The sequence below is a fragment of the Lygodium microphyllum genome, chromosome 7 (assembly GCF_053477565.2).
Source record: "Lygodium microphyllum isolate KBCC chromosome 7, Lygodium_microphyllum_v1.1.10, whole genome shotgun sequence".
NCBI lineage: Eukaryota > Viridiplantae > Streptophyta > Polypodiopsida > Schizaeales > Lygodiaceae > Lygodium > Lygodium microphyllum.
Genome location: NC_141141.1, coordinates 65,353,310 through 65,369,479, shown reverse-complemented (window position 1 = coordinate 65,369,479; position 16,170 = coordinate 65,353,310).

Sequence of the window (16,170 nt, the reverse complement as noted above, 5' to 3'; positions counted from 1 at the left end):
GTGAGGCCAAGGCGTTCATCTTTATTTATGTAGGAGCCAAGCGTAGAAGTTGGGGTTATATTCCAGTTGAGCAGCGCGGTCCAGATCAAAGGGTCAAATTCCTACATGTGTGATGTACATGAGGACATCTGTGAGGAAATCACCGGAGTCGACCCGACTTGCGATGTGGAGCTCTTCCTCTGTTAAGAGGCAGTCAAGATAGGGGTGCCCTATGATATGCTCATCCATGGGTCGACCCCGAAGAGTGGTTAGCACTCTATACGAGGTAGGCACGATGTAGGTGGGATCATACTCGGCCGTTTTGATGGCTCGACGTTGTTCGGCGTTGGTCATTATGCGACATCCGTTGACTTCCCATTGCAACCTAAGAGTGTACCACTGCCTCAAGAAGGCTGATCCCGTATCAGCAAGGTGGGATAACCTTGCGATCTCTTGGTCGGTGATGGCAGACATTGTCCATGGGTCATATGATGTGATGAGGCATTGCTTAATGGCTTGCTCTTTGGAGACCTCGCTAGCGAGCAACTCACCGGCAGAGCGAGAAGCCTGCGCAAAGGCGAATTCAAAAGTCTCCCAAGAGCAAGGCATATTGTGCACTTCTTGTAACAATTTTGTGTTAGATATGATCAATGCCCCACCCTCATTAGGTGCTACCAATGATCCATGGTGCTCAAAGTTGTAAGGCCCCCATTATGAGGAGAAGCCAAATGTGAGCCCGGACATTGGTTGAGTCCTGACTTGTATATCAGATGAGGTCTATGTGACCGGATGGCAAAAAGGTGACTGTTGTGGGTCTAATCTTTGGGTTAGACGGAGTGGTTATGCTGGTAGCAACTCGAGGCACATTGCATTGAGTTGCGCGATGGTAAAGGGAATATTCCCTGGAATATTCCCTGGCCGACTAGTGGAGGCTCATATGGTAGGTCGGTCAGCAGGCCGACCTAACGACCTTCGCGGGCTATAAAAGCTAAACCCCTTCGCAGCCATCTTACACTCATCTTTCACCCAGTCAGAGTTGTTGTTCCAGCTAGCCTTAAGCTCTTCACCTATCTTCTGTCTAGATCGCCATCTAAGCTTCATTCATTGGAAGCGCACGGGTGGACAGAGCCATCTTTGTATCAGTTGTTTGGAGTTAAAGAATTTTACTGATTCTCCTCTTATCTGTTGTGTACTCTCTATCTCTTTCTCAGATTCTGTTCGCTGCGCCGTGTAATATTTTACATGGTATCAGAGCCCAGGGGGCTCTAGAGATCGGAGAGAGTGCAAGAGGCAAAGGCTTCAACAGCAAAGAGAAACGATGTCGACTCCGGGAAGCAGTTCTGGCGCATCAGGAAGCGGTGCAGGAGGTGGTGCTGCTGTACCGGCTATTCAAACACTGAGGATTCGTCCACCAACCTTCAGCGAAGGCAAGTTAGATGGTACAAACTACACCTTGTGGAAGTTCAAAATTACTACTATCCTTGATTCTTATGAGCTTCTGGAGACTGTGCTGGGGACTGACGCAGAACCACAGCCTACCCCCGACCCATCAAATCCTAGTGTGATGATTCCTCCGAATGCAGATCTTCTACGAGCTTGGAAACGAAGGAATGCAGATGCATTGTGTGCCTTAGTTACAAGCTGTTCTGACAGTGTTTTGACTCTGATTCAGCATACAACCAAAGCGTCAGAGGCTTGGAATGTACTAAGGAGTCAGTATGAAACACGAAACCAAACAAGGATTCAAAACTTGGAGAATCAACTAGCAGCGGAGAAGTTTGCTGAAGGAGAGACGGTTGAAGCATTCATCACTCGGATTAAGAATCTGCGCGACCAGATGGCTGGCGCTGGGATACAAAAGACTAGCGAAGAGCTAGCTCGGAGGTGTCTTCGGATTTGTCCACAAAAGTTTGATGGACTAGTAACTGCCCTTAATACTCAGGTGAGACCTCAAGCTTTGACTTTTGAGGAGTTTTGTGCATTATTAATGGAGGAGGAGTTGAGGCTGAAAGCCCGAGAAGGAAGCAACAATGGAGATGCTGCATTCTCTGCCAATGCAAAAGGCAAAGGTGTTTCCTCCACCAAAAATGATGGTGACAAAAAGAAAAAGGGCGGCAAGAAGAAGTTTCAAGGAGAGTGCTTCTACTGTAAGAAGAAAGGACATGCGATTGCAGATTGTCGTGTCAAGAAGGCAGATGAAAAGAATGGTACCCTTAAAACTAAAGGGAAAGAGACAGCCAATACGGCTGAAGCAGAGTTGGAATTATTCATGGCGACCATTGAGGAAGTGTGCTCCTCGGCGCAAGAAGAATCTACCACTGACTCTTGGGTGTTGGATAGTGGGGCCTCCCGTCACATGACCAACAAGAAAGGTCTATACAGTTCTATGCAGCCTCTACAAGAATCCATCACTGTGACGGTTGGAAATGATGCTAAATGCCCTGCTGCGGGCACAGGTACTATTTCTTTTGTTGCTGCAAATGGTGAAGTCAAAAAGCTTTCAAATGTGTTGTATGTTCCCGAAATCAGGAGAAATCTCTTATCAGTTGCTGCCATAACTGATCTTGGTCATGAAGTGAGGTTCAAGAAGACAGGTGCAGAAATTATTGATAGTGCTGGCACAATTGTTGGCAAAGGAGAAAGAAGGAACAACCTGTATGAGCTAAGTGCTCTTACAGCCACCGCTGGAGTGGGCACAAGTAAGCTTTGGCATGAAAGGTTTGGACACATCGGATTTGCAGTATTGAAGGAGATGCAGAAGCAAGGTATGGTTGCTCACCTACCTACAATAACTGAATTGAAGGAACCATGTGAAGCTTGTATGATGGGCAAGCAACAGAGAAAGGCATTTCCACAAGAAAGCAAGAATAGAGCACATGCTCCTCTAGAGTTGGTGCATGCTGACTTGTGTGGTAAGATGCCTACACAGGCCTTGGGGGGATCTTCTTATTTTATGTTGATTGTCGACGACTACAGTAGGAAGATGTGGGTGTACTTCCTTCGTGATAAGGCTCAAGCTTTTGGTAAGTTTAAAGAATGGCTAATACTTGTTGAGAATGAAACAGGGAAAAGTGTGAAGAAATTTAGAACAGATGGTGGTGGTGAGTTCAACTCAAAGGAGTTTGAAGGCTTTTGCAAGAGCAAAGGGATCAAGCGTCAATTGACGACGCCTCACACACCTCAGCAGAATGGTGTTGTGGAACGCAGGAATCGTACCATTGTGGAGATGGCAAGATGCATGCTAAAGGGCAAGGGATTGCCTAACCATTTTTGGGCTGAAGCTGTTAATACTGCAGTCTACATTCTAAATCGGAGCTACACAAAGGCTCTCAAGGGAAAAACACCTCATGAGGCTTACACTGGTAAGAAACCATCTGTTTCACATTTCAGAATTTTTGGATGTGAATGTTATGCACATGTTCCAGATGAGAAGAGAAACAAGTTACAACCAAAAAGCAGAAAATGTATCTTCTTGGGTTATAGTGATGAGCAGAAGGCTTACAAGTTATATGACCAAGAGGCAAAGAAGATCATCGCGAGCCGTGATGTGGTGTTCAAGGAGGAGCCGCATACAGTGGAGGAGGAGAAGGCAAGGTCTTCCACTTTATCATCAAGCGAAGAAGTAGTCCACTATGAACCTGTCCCGAGAGCTATCCCTATCCTTAAGGAGGAGGAAGCATCATCTTCAGATGATGAGGAAAAAGTTCACCAACCTGACATCACCCCACCGGAAAAGCCATTGCCGCGCTGGGTGAAGCAGCTCTATGACCACAATAATCCTATGCCTGCATCTGTTGAGGAGAAGGCAGACGGACCAAGGAGGTCTCAGAGAATAGAGGAGCAAAGGAGGGCTTCTGCTCACATAGTCAACATGGCCTTGATGGTTGAGATTATGAGAGAAGTAAAGGAGCCAACTGACTTAGAAGAAGCACTTGCAGATCCATCATGGAAGGCTGCTATGCAGGCGGAGTATGACAGCATAATGAAGAATGACACTTGGGAGCTAGTGGATCGGCCAGCAAAGCGGAAGATTATTGGCACCAAGTGGATCTGGAAGGTAAAGTACAAGGCTGATGGTACCTTAGAAAAGTACAAAGCTAGACTGGTTGCCCAAGGATTTTCACAAGTTGAAGGGTTTGATTTTCAAGAGTCATTTGCCCCAACTGCCAGAATGACCACTATTCGCACGGTACTTGCAGTGGCTGCCCACAAGAAGTGGCCAGTGTACCAAATGGATGTTAAGTCAGCGTTCTTAAATGGTGACCTCAAGGAGGAGGTGTACGTGGCTCAGCCACCAGGGTTTGAGGCCCCCCATTCTGAGAACAAAGTGTGTAAATTGAAGAAGGCATTGTATGGGCTGAAACAAGCCCCCAGAGCATGGTACCAGCGGATAGATAGGTTCTTTTTAAACCTAAACTTCAAAAGATGTGCCTCAGATGCTAACTTGTATGTTTACAGGGATGGTAAAAAGTCTGTAGTGATTGTCCTATATGTGGACGACCTTCTTATTACAGGTGACTATGAAGATATGATCAACCAAACTCGAAAGGCTTTGAGTTTTGAGTTTGAAATGACAGACTTGGGCTTGCTGCACTATTGTTTGGGGATTGAAGTCTGGCAAGAGCCAGGAAAGATCTTCATCTCTCAGAAGAAGTATGCATGGGAGATCTTGAAGGCATTTGGCATGACCGAGTGCAAGGAGATAGCTACACCTATGGAGGTGAATGTAAAGTTATCCGTTGAGGATACATCAGCACTAGCAGACATTGGGAGGTATAGGAGGTTGGTCGGCAGTCTAATCTACTTGTGTAACACCAGACCAGATATCAGTTTTGCTGTTGGTGTTTTGAGCAGGTTCTCAAACAAACCTCATGAGAGTCATTGGAAGGCTGGGATGCGGGTGCTCAGATACTTGAAGAAAACTCTTGACTATGGTATCACATACAGTTTCGGAACTTCTCTTGTGGGGAACTGTGACTCAGATTGGGCAGGAGACATTGATTCCAGGAAGTCAGTTTCTGGTTATTGTTTCTCTTTGGGTTCAGGAATTTTCTCTTGGATTAGTAAGAAGCAACCAACAGTGGCATTGTCTTCTACCGAAGCAGAGTACAAGGCAGCTTGTTTTGCTGCATGTGAGGCCGTATGGTTGAGAAGGATTCTATGGCATATGGGAGTGCAGGATGAAGAACCAACTGTGCTGAGATGTGACAATCAGAGTTGCATCGCCATTGCCAAAAATCCAGTGTTTCATGCACGCACCAAACATATAGAGATCCAGTATCACTATGTGCGTGATTTGATGGAGGATGGGATAGTGGAATTGGTCTACTGTCCAACAGAGGAGAATGGAGCAGATATCTTCACCAAAGCACTTACGAAGGATCTGCTTCAAGTTCATCTTCAGAGACTCGGCATTGGGCCGAGGAGATAGTTCACCTATGGGTGGACATTGAGGGGGGGTGTTAGATATGATCAATGCCCCACCCTCATTAGGTGCTACCAATGATCCATGGTGCTCAAAGTTGTAAGGCCCCCATTATGAGGAGAAGCCAAATGTGAGCCCGGACATTGGTTGAGTCCTGACTTGTATATCAGATGAGGTCTATGTGACCGGATGGCAAAAAGGTGACTGTTGTGGGTCTAATCTTTGGGTTAGACGGAGTGGTTATGCTGGTAGCAACTCGAGGCACATTGCATTGAGTTGCGTGGTAAGGGAGTTAAAAGGGGCCCCTATTGTGGGGTCCGGGGGCCGCGGAAGCGGCCCCTGGCTGGGGGGTCCCAGGGGGGCCAGCGGCCCCCCTGGCGGGGGTCCGGGGGCAGCGCCCCCGGCCCGATGGTAAAGGGAATATTCCCTGGAATATTCCCTGGCCGACTAGTGGAGGCTCATATGGTAGGTCGGTCAGCAGGCCGACCTAACGACCTTCGCGGGCTATAAAAGCTAAACCCCTTCGCAGCCATCTTACACTCATCTTTCACCCAGTCAGAGTTGTTGTTCCAGCTAGCCTTAAGCTCTTCACCTATCTTCTGTCTAGATCGCCATCTAAGCTTCATTCATTGGAAGCGCACGGGTGGACAGAGCCATCTTTGTATCAGTTGTTTGGAGTTAAAGAATTTTACTGATTCTCCTCTTATCTGTTGTGTACTCTCTATCTCTTTCTCAGATTCTGTTCGCTGCGCCGTGTAATATTTTACATTTTGATCTCAAAATTGCACTTCTCACGAGAACCTCCTCTTACTAAAAATCCAAATGATTAAATTGTTAGTATTATGAAAAAAAAATTTAATTATTCCCTCCTTCCCCCAGCCGACTGTCGTGCTGGGGGAGAGGGAGGGAAGGCAGGATGACTAAGCATCCTTGTTGGATTCATGAGGGGGGGTGAATACCATGCAGCCAGGCCGCGTCAAGGGAGGGAGGTACCTCTCCCTCTACCTATAAAAACTATAGCTATGTGAGGGAGAAGGGAGGGGCTGGACTAGAGGACGGGACGCTGCCACGCCTCGGAAGAGAGAGTTTGAGAAGGTCGAGGCTACCATAGACAACTGTGGAGGGAGGAAGGACAGCTGCGACAGGCTACGATTGTACCATGGGATGAGGTAGCTGAAGGAAATGTCGAAGCCGGCTTGGGTGGGGGATCTGCATAAGACTGCCACTGCCTACTCAAGCTACCAGTTGCCGTGTTGCATCCGTGAGGAGGAGGAAGAGGGTGGATAGTGAGATGTGTCGTGAGGAGGCAAGGGAGCCCCTAGCTGCCGTGCGGGCTGCCATTGGCCAGTCGGCACCATCTTCATGCCGCCTTCCACGTGTCCTATTGGCTTTTGCCCCTTCCACGTGGTCTACATACACCCAGAAGCTCTTAGAAGCTTCTAAGGGGGCTTCCATAAGCCCCCTTCCCATTGCATCCTACACAAGCGGTCTTTACCCCCCCGGATTTAAGTCCCCCTTTCCCCTTGCATCCCCCAAAAGCGATTTTACCCCAGTTGTAAAGCCCTTCTCGTGGATTTCCCATAAATCCATTTTACCCCGGGATTTTAAGTCCCCTTCCTATTGGATCCACCTGCAACCTCATTTTTCTAACCAAATTAAAAGGCCCTTCCCTTTTTGAACCCTCCGAAAGCCCAAAGTTCTTTTCCCTCATAAGCTTCAAGAAGGAAGCCCAAAGTTCTTTCCCTCATAAGCTTCAAGAAGGAAGCCCAAAGTTCTTTCCCTCATAAGCTTCAAGAAGGAAGCCTATAAGGTCTTCCAAAGCCAATTCCACAAGACGAGGCATCGATCAAGGAAGCCGAATCTAAAAAGGAATTGCGCATGCGAGGGAGACGGGCCAAGATCTTAAGTTTGCAGCCAAGGCAAGAAGGTCGAATTCACGATGGCCCCTAAAAAGCCACAAGGTGCAACCGCGAGAGGTTCTTCTCCTAACATTGACATGGATATCTCCCTGAGTTCACAAGTCCAGGTTTTTACTAATTTTGATTCGTCGCAAAAGTAAGGCATTATGCACAATAAATTCAGGGACTAGGAAGCACCCACGCATGTCAAATTCACCTAGCCTAGTTAAATGCAATTGGAAATAGATTGACTATTTGAGTAATTAGCTCATGACATGAAGTGGTCATTGGTATTTCCAACATGATGAACAAAATAATGTAAATTACCTATGCATCTCACGACCTTATTAGTAGTTTCCCTTGCGTGCATGTCAAAGTAACGGCCTAGAACACCTATTGCCTATCCTTATAAGGTCAAAAATTATTAAAGTGAACCTTTGATTAGGCATGGAAAGATTAATCCCATGTTGTATTTTTAGACAAATCTTCATTGAATGATTCATTAGGGAAAGTCATTAATCCCGTAGAAAATAGAAGAGCCTAGATATGATTCTAGAAATTTGCGAGTGGCATGGATTGTAAATTGGAATAAGTTAACTCTAGTTTTTTTTGTTGCATAAATTTCAATCAATTACGTAAGTAGTTAGGAAAGTTGGTGTATTTCTCATTTAGCCTACGAATAATTCATTCAAAAATAAAATTAGGATGAGGTTGCATGGTCCATTTTAACATAAACCCCAAAAGCCTAGCAGCATAAATCATGAAATGCATGTTTAGAAGGGTCAATGAAAATTATGTCGTAACTTAACCTATGCCTTGATCTTAACCAGGAAAGTTAGGGTTGGTAAATCTAATCATATGTAGGCAATGAATCATGTGATTATGAGAATGGTATCATAAAAATCTTCAAGAAGAGACAAGTAGATTAGTTCACCCTAAACACCTAAACCGTGAGGGACTCGCTTGGAAATGGTTAAATCAAAGCAAACATATCCCAAGTGCTAACTAGGATTTAGAACGTTGAGTACGTAACCTAGTTGTTCTTATTGCCAAGTTGAAACTCTCATACCCTAAAGACCTGCCCACATTCACGGAATGTAGCAAAAATAGGACATACTTGCGAGAAACGATCTAGGGTCTGTTACCCTAAGGGTCGCTCACTAAAAGGATGAAACTGGGTTTGAATTGGAACCCTAGGACCAACAAGGTTGACCTAGTACAATCAGAAATGGATTGGATATGAGGACACCCTAACCCAAGGACATAAGGGGTTAACAAACAAACCCTTGGGGATCTTGCCAAGTCGCAATCGATCCCGGATCGAGTCCTGGATGCATTCGGAGAGAAGGATTCACTCCTTAGCAGTTGGCCAAATAAACGACCATTGGAAATGATTGTGCCTGTAACAGTTTAGAAAGCATTGTTTGCATTGTTTACTCAAGGACCTAAGGATGAAAAGATATCTAATGCTTCAGGTTTAAGGCCTGAAGGGAGAGGTAGTTTCAGTTACCCCCGACTGCCTCCCTGACCCTAACCAAGGGGGTTGTTGACCGCGCCGCGAACGTGGACCGAACCTGCCGCGAGAGGTCTCTCCATTGAGCTCTACTTGGAGCAGGAGGACGCTTGGGTGCCAGGGGGCTCTGGATGTAAATCCCTCGCCTTTCGGGTCCTGCACAAGAGGCTAACGTGACTCGGGATTGGATCTTGAGGCCCGCATACTAGTTTACGGGCACAAGCTTGGAATAGTGATCCCTGGGGATTACTGGATAGCCTTCGGGCAGATTATGGACAAGCCTATGGGCAGAACTCCTTGTATTTCAAAGATAAAATGATGAAATGTATAAAAAAAAAAGAACTTGCTTGATATTGCTTTTCTATGTCACGTGATAAGATTATGTGAAGGAACCAGTGCTTAACAGGATTAATTAAAGAAGCTGATTCTTATATGTCAAATTAATCTGTTATATAATTACATAACTAAAACAAACCGAGGAAAGTGCGGAGGATGGGCCATGGGTCCGTCCTACGGTTGGGTGGTCCCGGTTAGCCGAGAACATTTCTCAAAAATCTCGAAGAACAGCGAGATGATCATCATCATCAAAACAAATAACGAGAATGATGACCTAGAGTTACGCCTTACCCGATTAACGTTGTTTTAGGGGAACGGAATGGGACTATGCCTTATGGCAGAGAGGTTGAGCTTTGCATCCCTCTCGTTTCCCACTCTCCTTGAACCAAGTGCAGCGTGAATCCGCTTCGGACCTGGCGTTTCTGCGTAAAGTAGTTTGCTAGGGTCTGACGCTAGTTGTTGTTAGCTAATGACCAATCAGGGAAACCCTAATTCGGGTCGATCCTAAGTGGGAACGGCCAGTATACTTCCGCTACGTGGCAGACGCGGAAAGACCTAGATCGCAAAACCCGTAACATTCCATGGGAGTGTCGGGCCGAGTTTTCTAGACATCCTTTCCGATGGACTGCTAAGACGTGTCCTAGATGATACTAGGAAACACGTTACAGTTGGTATCAGAGCAAACCAGCAAAGGACTTGTTTTTAAGAAATTTTAATAAGAAGAAGTAAAGCAAATGTTATTGTCCAAAACATTTCCTTACTTTCAATGCTGTCTTGCAGAATTATGAAGCATGGAACAGGTTCTTAGTGTTCCGAGTCATGTTTATGACTGCGATGCATTCTATGGATTATCGACAAAGGGTTGAGATGATGAACATCCTAGACTGCATTTACAATCCATCGCCTATGTACGTGGAACGGAGATTGATGGGTGTTTCAGGGATCTATTACATAACTGCCCATCGACCTGCGTACCTTCAAATTAACTTGAAGAGAAGCAAGTGGATGGAGGATTTGAAGATCGTGAAGCTGTTCGACTTTGTTGAGGCTCATGCAAACGTGACCCTACAGGTCGGAGGTCGAATGGTTAATCAGAATAAGTATGTGTACGGGGAAGTGGTTCGAAGAATCCCTGCCGACCAAATCAAGGTGTTGGGACGTCATGAGAAGAATGGATATCAAAGGAAAAGATACCCTAATCTTCCAATGAACTATCGATTCTTGAAAATCGATGACCCCAATCCGTACTACTACTCAGTTCCTGTAGCTGAATGCAACAACATCATATTCTCCTCGAATTAATGTATCAACTTGTTCCATCACCCCAAGAAATAATTGTACCTCGAAAGGCTATGCCGATATGAATGGAAAAAAACTTTTTTTAAAATCAAAGATTGTCTTGACTGTGAATATTGTTAACAAAGAAAAGTGACTTGATCACTTGGCTAAAAGCTGAAGTAGATATGTGATGTAATGTGGAATTCTTACTGGGAGGAAAAGTCGACTTCGATCAGATTCGGGATCATGAACCTAGATATCCATGAGCTGTCTACTCGGAATGGATTGGCTTAAATCTAATAATGCCCACATTCATTGTGAAAAGGGGTCAAGTTCTTTTCCAAACTCTGAAGGGAAATTGGTTACAAACTCCAGGTGAGGCTGGAAAGCCAAAAATTCAATTCGCTTAAAGCATCTCGGATTAAAAAGGGAGTTAGAAAGGGACTATATGTCTACTTAATTAAGCTCAATAAGTTAGGTTAGAAGCAGGAGTCTAGTGAAGGATCTTTTTGGCTAAAGGAATACGCGGACGTATTTCCTGAAGAGTTAACAAAACTCCCTGCTTCAAAGTGAAGTAGATCATGAGATAAAGCTAGTAATAGGAGCTGCGTCAATTGCGAAGAGACCCTATAGAATGTCTATATCGGAAGCAATTGAGCTGAAGGAACAACTCAAGCAACTGCTAGATCAGGGCTACATCCGTCCTAGCAGTTCACCATGGGAACCACCAGTACTATTCCAGAAAAAGAAAAGATGGAACACTTCGACTATGTATTGATTACAGAGGGTTGAATCAATCAACATTCAAGAACAAATATCATATTCCTAGAATAGATGAGCTTCTTCATCGTCTTCAGGGTGCCAAGATCTTCTCCAAGATTATCTTAGGTCTGGTTACTATCAGATAAGAATCAAAGAAGAAGATATCCCAAAGACGACCTTCAACACTAGATATGGACACTTTGAGTTCTAGTTATGTCATTAGGGCTTACGAATGCGCCTGCCACCCTCAATAGGTTAATGCAGGATGTCTTTAGACGATATCTTGATAAATTCGTGCTCTTCTTCTTTGATGACACTCTAGTCTATTCCAAACATGAAGGAGATCATGAATCCCAACTTCGGATTTTCCTTGAGACAAGGAGGTCACACAAGCTGTATGCTAAGATAACGAAATGTGAATTCCTCAAACATCAGATTGGTTATCTGGGATTCATCATGTTAGCAGAAGGAATCTCAGTGGAGCCGGCCTAAGTCAAAAATGTTCTAGGATGGCCAAATACCAACAACTGTCAAAGAAATACGTAGTTTTCTTGGATTGACAAGATGATATAGGGTCTTCATAAAAAACTATGCTTTGATTGAAGCATCGACAGACTTACTGAAGAAGCAAACATTGCATGGTCAACTACCGAACAAACTAGCTTTGATAGGTTGAAGCAATGTTTGGTATCAGCACCGATCCTAAAACTTCTAGACCACAGTAAGGAGTTTGAGGTAGTAACTGATACTAGCATGCTTGCCTTAGGATGTGTGCTCATGTAGAAAAGTCATCCTATAGCATAATCTTCAAGAAACTGAAGAGCCATGAGAAGAATTATGCTACCCATGATCTTGAACTTTTAGTTGTCAAGCTTTGGAGACACTACCTACTGGGTAACAAGTTTACACTAGTGACTAATCATAAGAGTCTCAAGTGGATCTTTACCCAGAACGAGCTCAACATGAGGCAACGTCGGTGGATTGAAGTGTTGGAGGAGTATGACTTTGAAATCAAGTACCGACTGGGAAAGGAGAATGTAGTTGCTGATGCACTTAGTCGCAAGGCATTCCTTAATTCACTAATCTTGCAAAATCCATCAATAGCTAGATCTCTAGCTACAAAGGTGTACGTGCCAAACAACCCAATACTTGAGCTAGCTAGAGAAGAAGCATGCCATGATCCAGCCTATCAAAAGATGCTAAGGGAAATCTCTATCAAGGACCAGGAACAAAAGCTACAGGCTAAGTATCATGAATTCTCTGTCAATAGTGGACTTGTCTACTATTGAATGAGAGCATGTGTACTGGCAAGCCAGTCACTTAAGCAGAAGATATTGTGCGAAGCTCATGATTCCCCTTTCTTAGGACATCCTGGCTATGCCAAGTCTCTCAATGCAGTTAGGATGAGCTACTATTGGGAGAGTCTTAAAGGTGGCATTTTCAAATATGTCACTGAGTGTTTGTCTTGTCAACGTATTAAAATCGAACATGTCAAGATGCCAAGGAAGTTGCAACCACTCGACATTCCCCAAATGAAATGGAAATTCATCAGTATGGACTTTGTTGCTGGCCTACCCCAAGTTCAGGGAGGATACCACTCCATCATGGTTGTGGTTGACATGCTGACTAAGGTTGCACACCTTATTCTAGTAAAGATAAACTATAAAGCCTTAGACATTGCAAGGTTGTTATCAAGGAGATATTCAAGCTACATGGGTTACCCAGAAGAATCATTAGTGATCATGATTCTCTCTTCACATCACACTTCTGGAGAGCTATCTTTGAAGCCATTGGGACTCAACTCTGTTTTAGCACAACTTACCATCCCCAAACCTATGGTCAAACAGAGTGAGTCAATCAAGTTATCGAGGATATGCTTAGGGCACACTCCTGTTGTGAACCAAAAAGGTGGATTCAATACTTGTCTTTGGTGGAATTTGCCTACAATGCTTCTTACCAACAAAGTATTCAGATGACCCCTTTTCAAGCATTGTATGGTCATGACTATTGAAGTTCCCTAAACTTCTCAGATCCAACCTTGAGGGTTTAAGCTTCAAGGCAGATGTTGGAAGAGATGGATGACCAAGTAAAGTCAATAAGACAGGACATCGAAGGTGCAAAGGATAGACAGAAGGCGTACGCGGATTTGAAGTGTCAAGATGGAATATTTGAGGAAGGAGACATGGTCTTCATTCACGTATGCCCAAAGAAGAGTTCTCTATCCTTAGGAGATTGCAAGAAGCTAAGTCCAAGGTATTGTGGACCATACAAGATCCTCAAGTGCTTAAGACCTAATGCGTATAGACTGCAACTCCCTGAGAACCTAAGGGTTCATAATGTATTCCATATCAGTCTATTGAAGAAGTATGTGCCTAATCCTAACCATGTACTTGATGACCAACAAGTTGTAATGCCTAGTCAAGGAGTCCTTGAGCTACGGCCTGATAGGATCTTAGATGTTAGGGAGAAACAACTGAGATCCAGAACCTTGAGAGAATGCCTCGTCCAGTGGAAAGACTATCCTGAGGAGGATACCACTTGGATAGATGAAAGCACTCTCAACCATCAATATCCCAGTTTATCTCGAGATGAGGACATCTCGATTCCTCCAAGGGGGAGAGAATGTAACAATTCTGATCTCAAAATTGCACTACTCACGAGAACCTCCTCTTACTAAAAATCCAAATGATTAAATTGTTAGTATTATGATTTTTTTTAAAATTATTCCCTCCTTCCCCCAGCCAACTGTCGTGCTAGGGGAGAGGGAGGGAAGGCCGGATGACTAAGCATCCTTGTTGGATGCCTGAGGGGGGGTGAATACCATGCAGCCGGGCCGCGTGGAGGAAGGGAGGTACCTCTCCCTCTACCTATAAAAACCATGGCTATGTGAGGGAGAAGGGAGGGGCTGGACGAGAGGACGGGACACTGCCAGGCCTGGGAAGAGAGAGTTTGAGAAGGTCGAGGCTACCATAGACAACTGTGGAGGGAGGAAGGACAGCTGCGACAGGCTACGATTGTACCATGGGATGAGGTAGCTGAAGGAAATGTCGAAGCCGGCTTGGGTGGAGGATCTGCGTAAGACTCCCACTGCCTACTCAAGCTACCAGTTGCCTTGTTGCACCCGTGAGGAGGAGCAAGAGGGTGGATGGTGAGATGTGCCGTGAGGAGGGAAGGGAGCCCCTAGCTGCCGTGCGGGCTGCCATTGGCCAGTCGGCACCATCTTCATGCCGCCTTCCACGTGTCCTATTGGATTTTGCCCCTTCCAGGTGGTCTACATACACCCAGAAGCTCTTAGAAGCTTCTAAGGGGGCTTCCATAAGCCCCCTTCCCATTGCATCCTACACAAGCAGTCTTTACCCCCCCGGATTTAAGTCCCCCTTTCCCCTTGCATCCCCCAAAAGCCATTTTACCCTGGTTGTAAAGCCCTTCCCGTGGATTTCCCATAAATCCATTTTACCCCGGGATTTTAAGTCCCCTTCCTATTGGATCCACCTGCAACCTCATTTTTCTAACCAAATTAAAAGGCCCTTCCCTTTTTGAACCCTCCGAAAGCCCAAAGTTCTTTTCCCTCATAAGCTTCAAGAAGGAAGCCCAAAGTTCTTTCCCTCATAAGCTTCAAGAAGGAAGCCCAAAGTTCTTTCCCTCATAAGCTTCAAGAAGGAAGCCTATAAGGTCTTCCAAAGCCAATTCCACAAGATGAGGCATCGCTCAAGGAAGCCGAATCTAAAAAGGAATTGCGCATGCGAGGGAGACGGGCCAAGATCATAAGTTTGCAGCCAAAACAAGAAGGTCGAATTCACGATGGCCCCTAAAAAGCCACAAGGTGCAACCGCGGGAGGTTCTTCTCCTAACATTCACATGGATATCTCCCTGAGTTCACAAGTCCAGGTTTTTACTAATTTTGATTCGTCGCAAAAGTAAGGCATTATGCACGATAAATTCAGGGACTAGGAAGCACCCACGCATGTCAAATTCACCTAGCCTAGTTAAATGCAATTGGAAATAGATTGACTATTTGAGTAATTAGCTCATGACATGAAGTGGTCATTGGTATTTCCAACATGATGAACAAAATAATGTAAATTACCTATGCATCTCACGACCTTATTAGTAGTTTCCCTTGCGTGCATGTCAAAGTAACGGCCTAGAACACCTATTGCCTATCCTTATAAGGTCAAAAATTATTAAAGTGATCCTTTGATTAGGCATGGAAAGATTAATCCCATGTTGTATTTTTAGACAAATCTTCATTGAATGATTCATTAGGGAAAGTCATTAATCCCGTAGAAAATAGAAGAGCCTAGATATGATTCTAGAAATTTGCGGGTGGCATGGATTGTAAATTGGAATAAGTTAACTCTAGTTTTTTTTGTTGCATAAATTTCAATCAATTACGTAAGTAGTTAGGAAAGTTGGTGTATTTCTCATTTAGCCTACGAATAATTCATTCAGAAATAAAATTAGGATGAGGCTGCATGGTCCATTTTAACATAAACCCCAAAAGCCTAGCATCATAAATCATGAAATGCATGTTTAGAAGGGTCAATGAAAATTATGTCGTAACTTAACCTATGCCTTGATCTTAACCAAGAAAGTTAGGGTTGGTAAATCTAATCATATGTAGGCAATGAATCATGTGATTATGAGAATGGTATCGTAAAAATCTTCAAGAAGAGACAAGTAGATTAGTTCACCCTAAACACCTAAACCGCGAGGGACTCGCTTGGAAATGGTTAAATCAAAGCAAACATATCCCAAGTGCTAACTAGGATTTAGAACGTTGAGTACGTAACCTAGTTGTTCTTATTGCCAAGTTGAAACTCTCATACCCTAAAGACATGCCCACATTCACGGAATGTAGCAAAAATAGGACATACTTGCGAGAAATGATCTAGGGTCTGTTACCCTAAGGGTTGCTCACTAAAAGGATGAAACTGGGTTTGAATTGGAACCCTAGGACCAATAAGGTTGACCTAGTA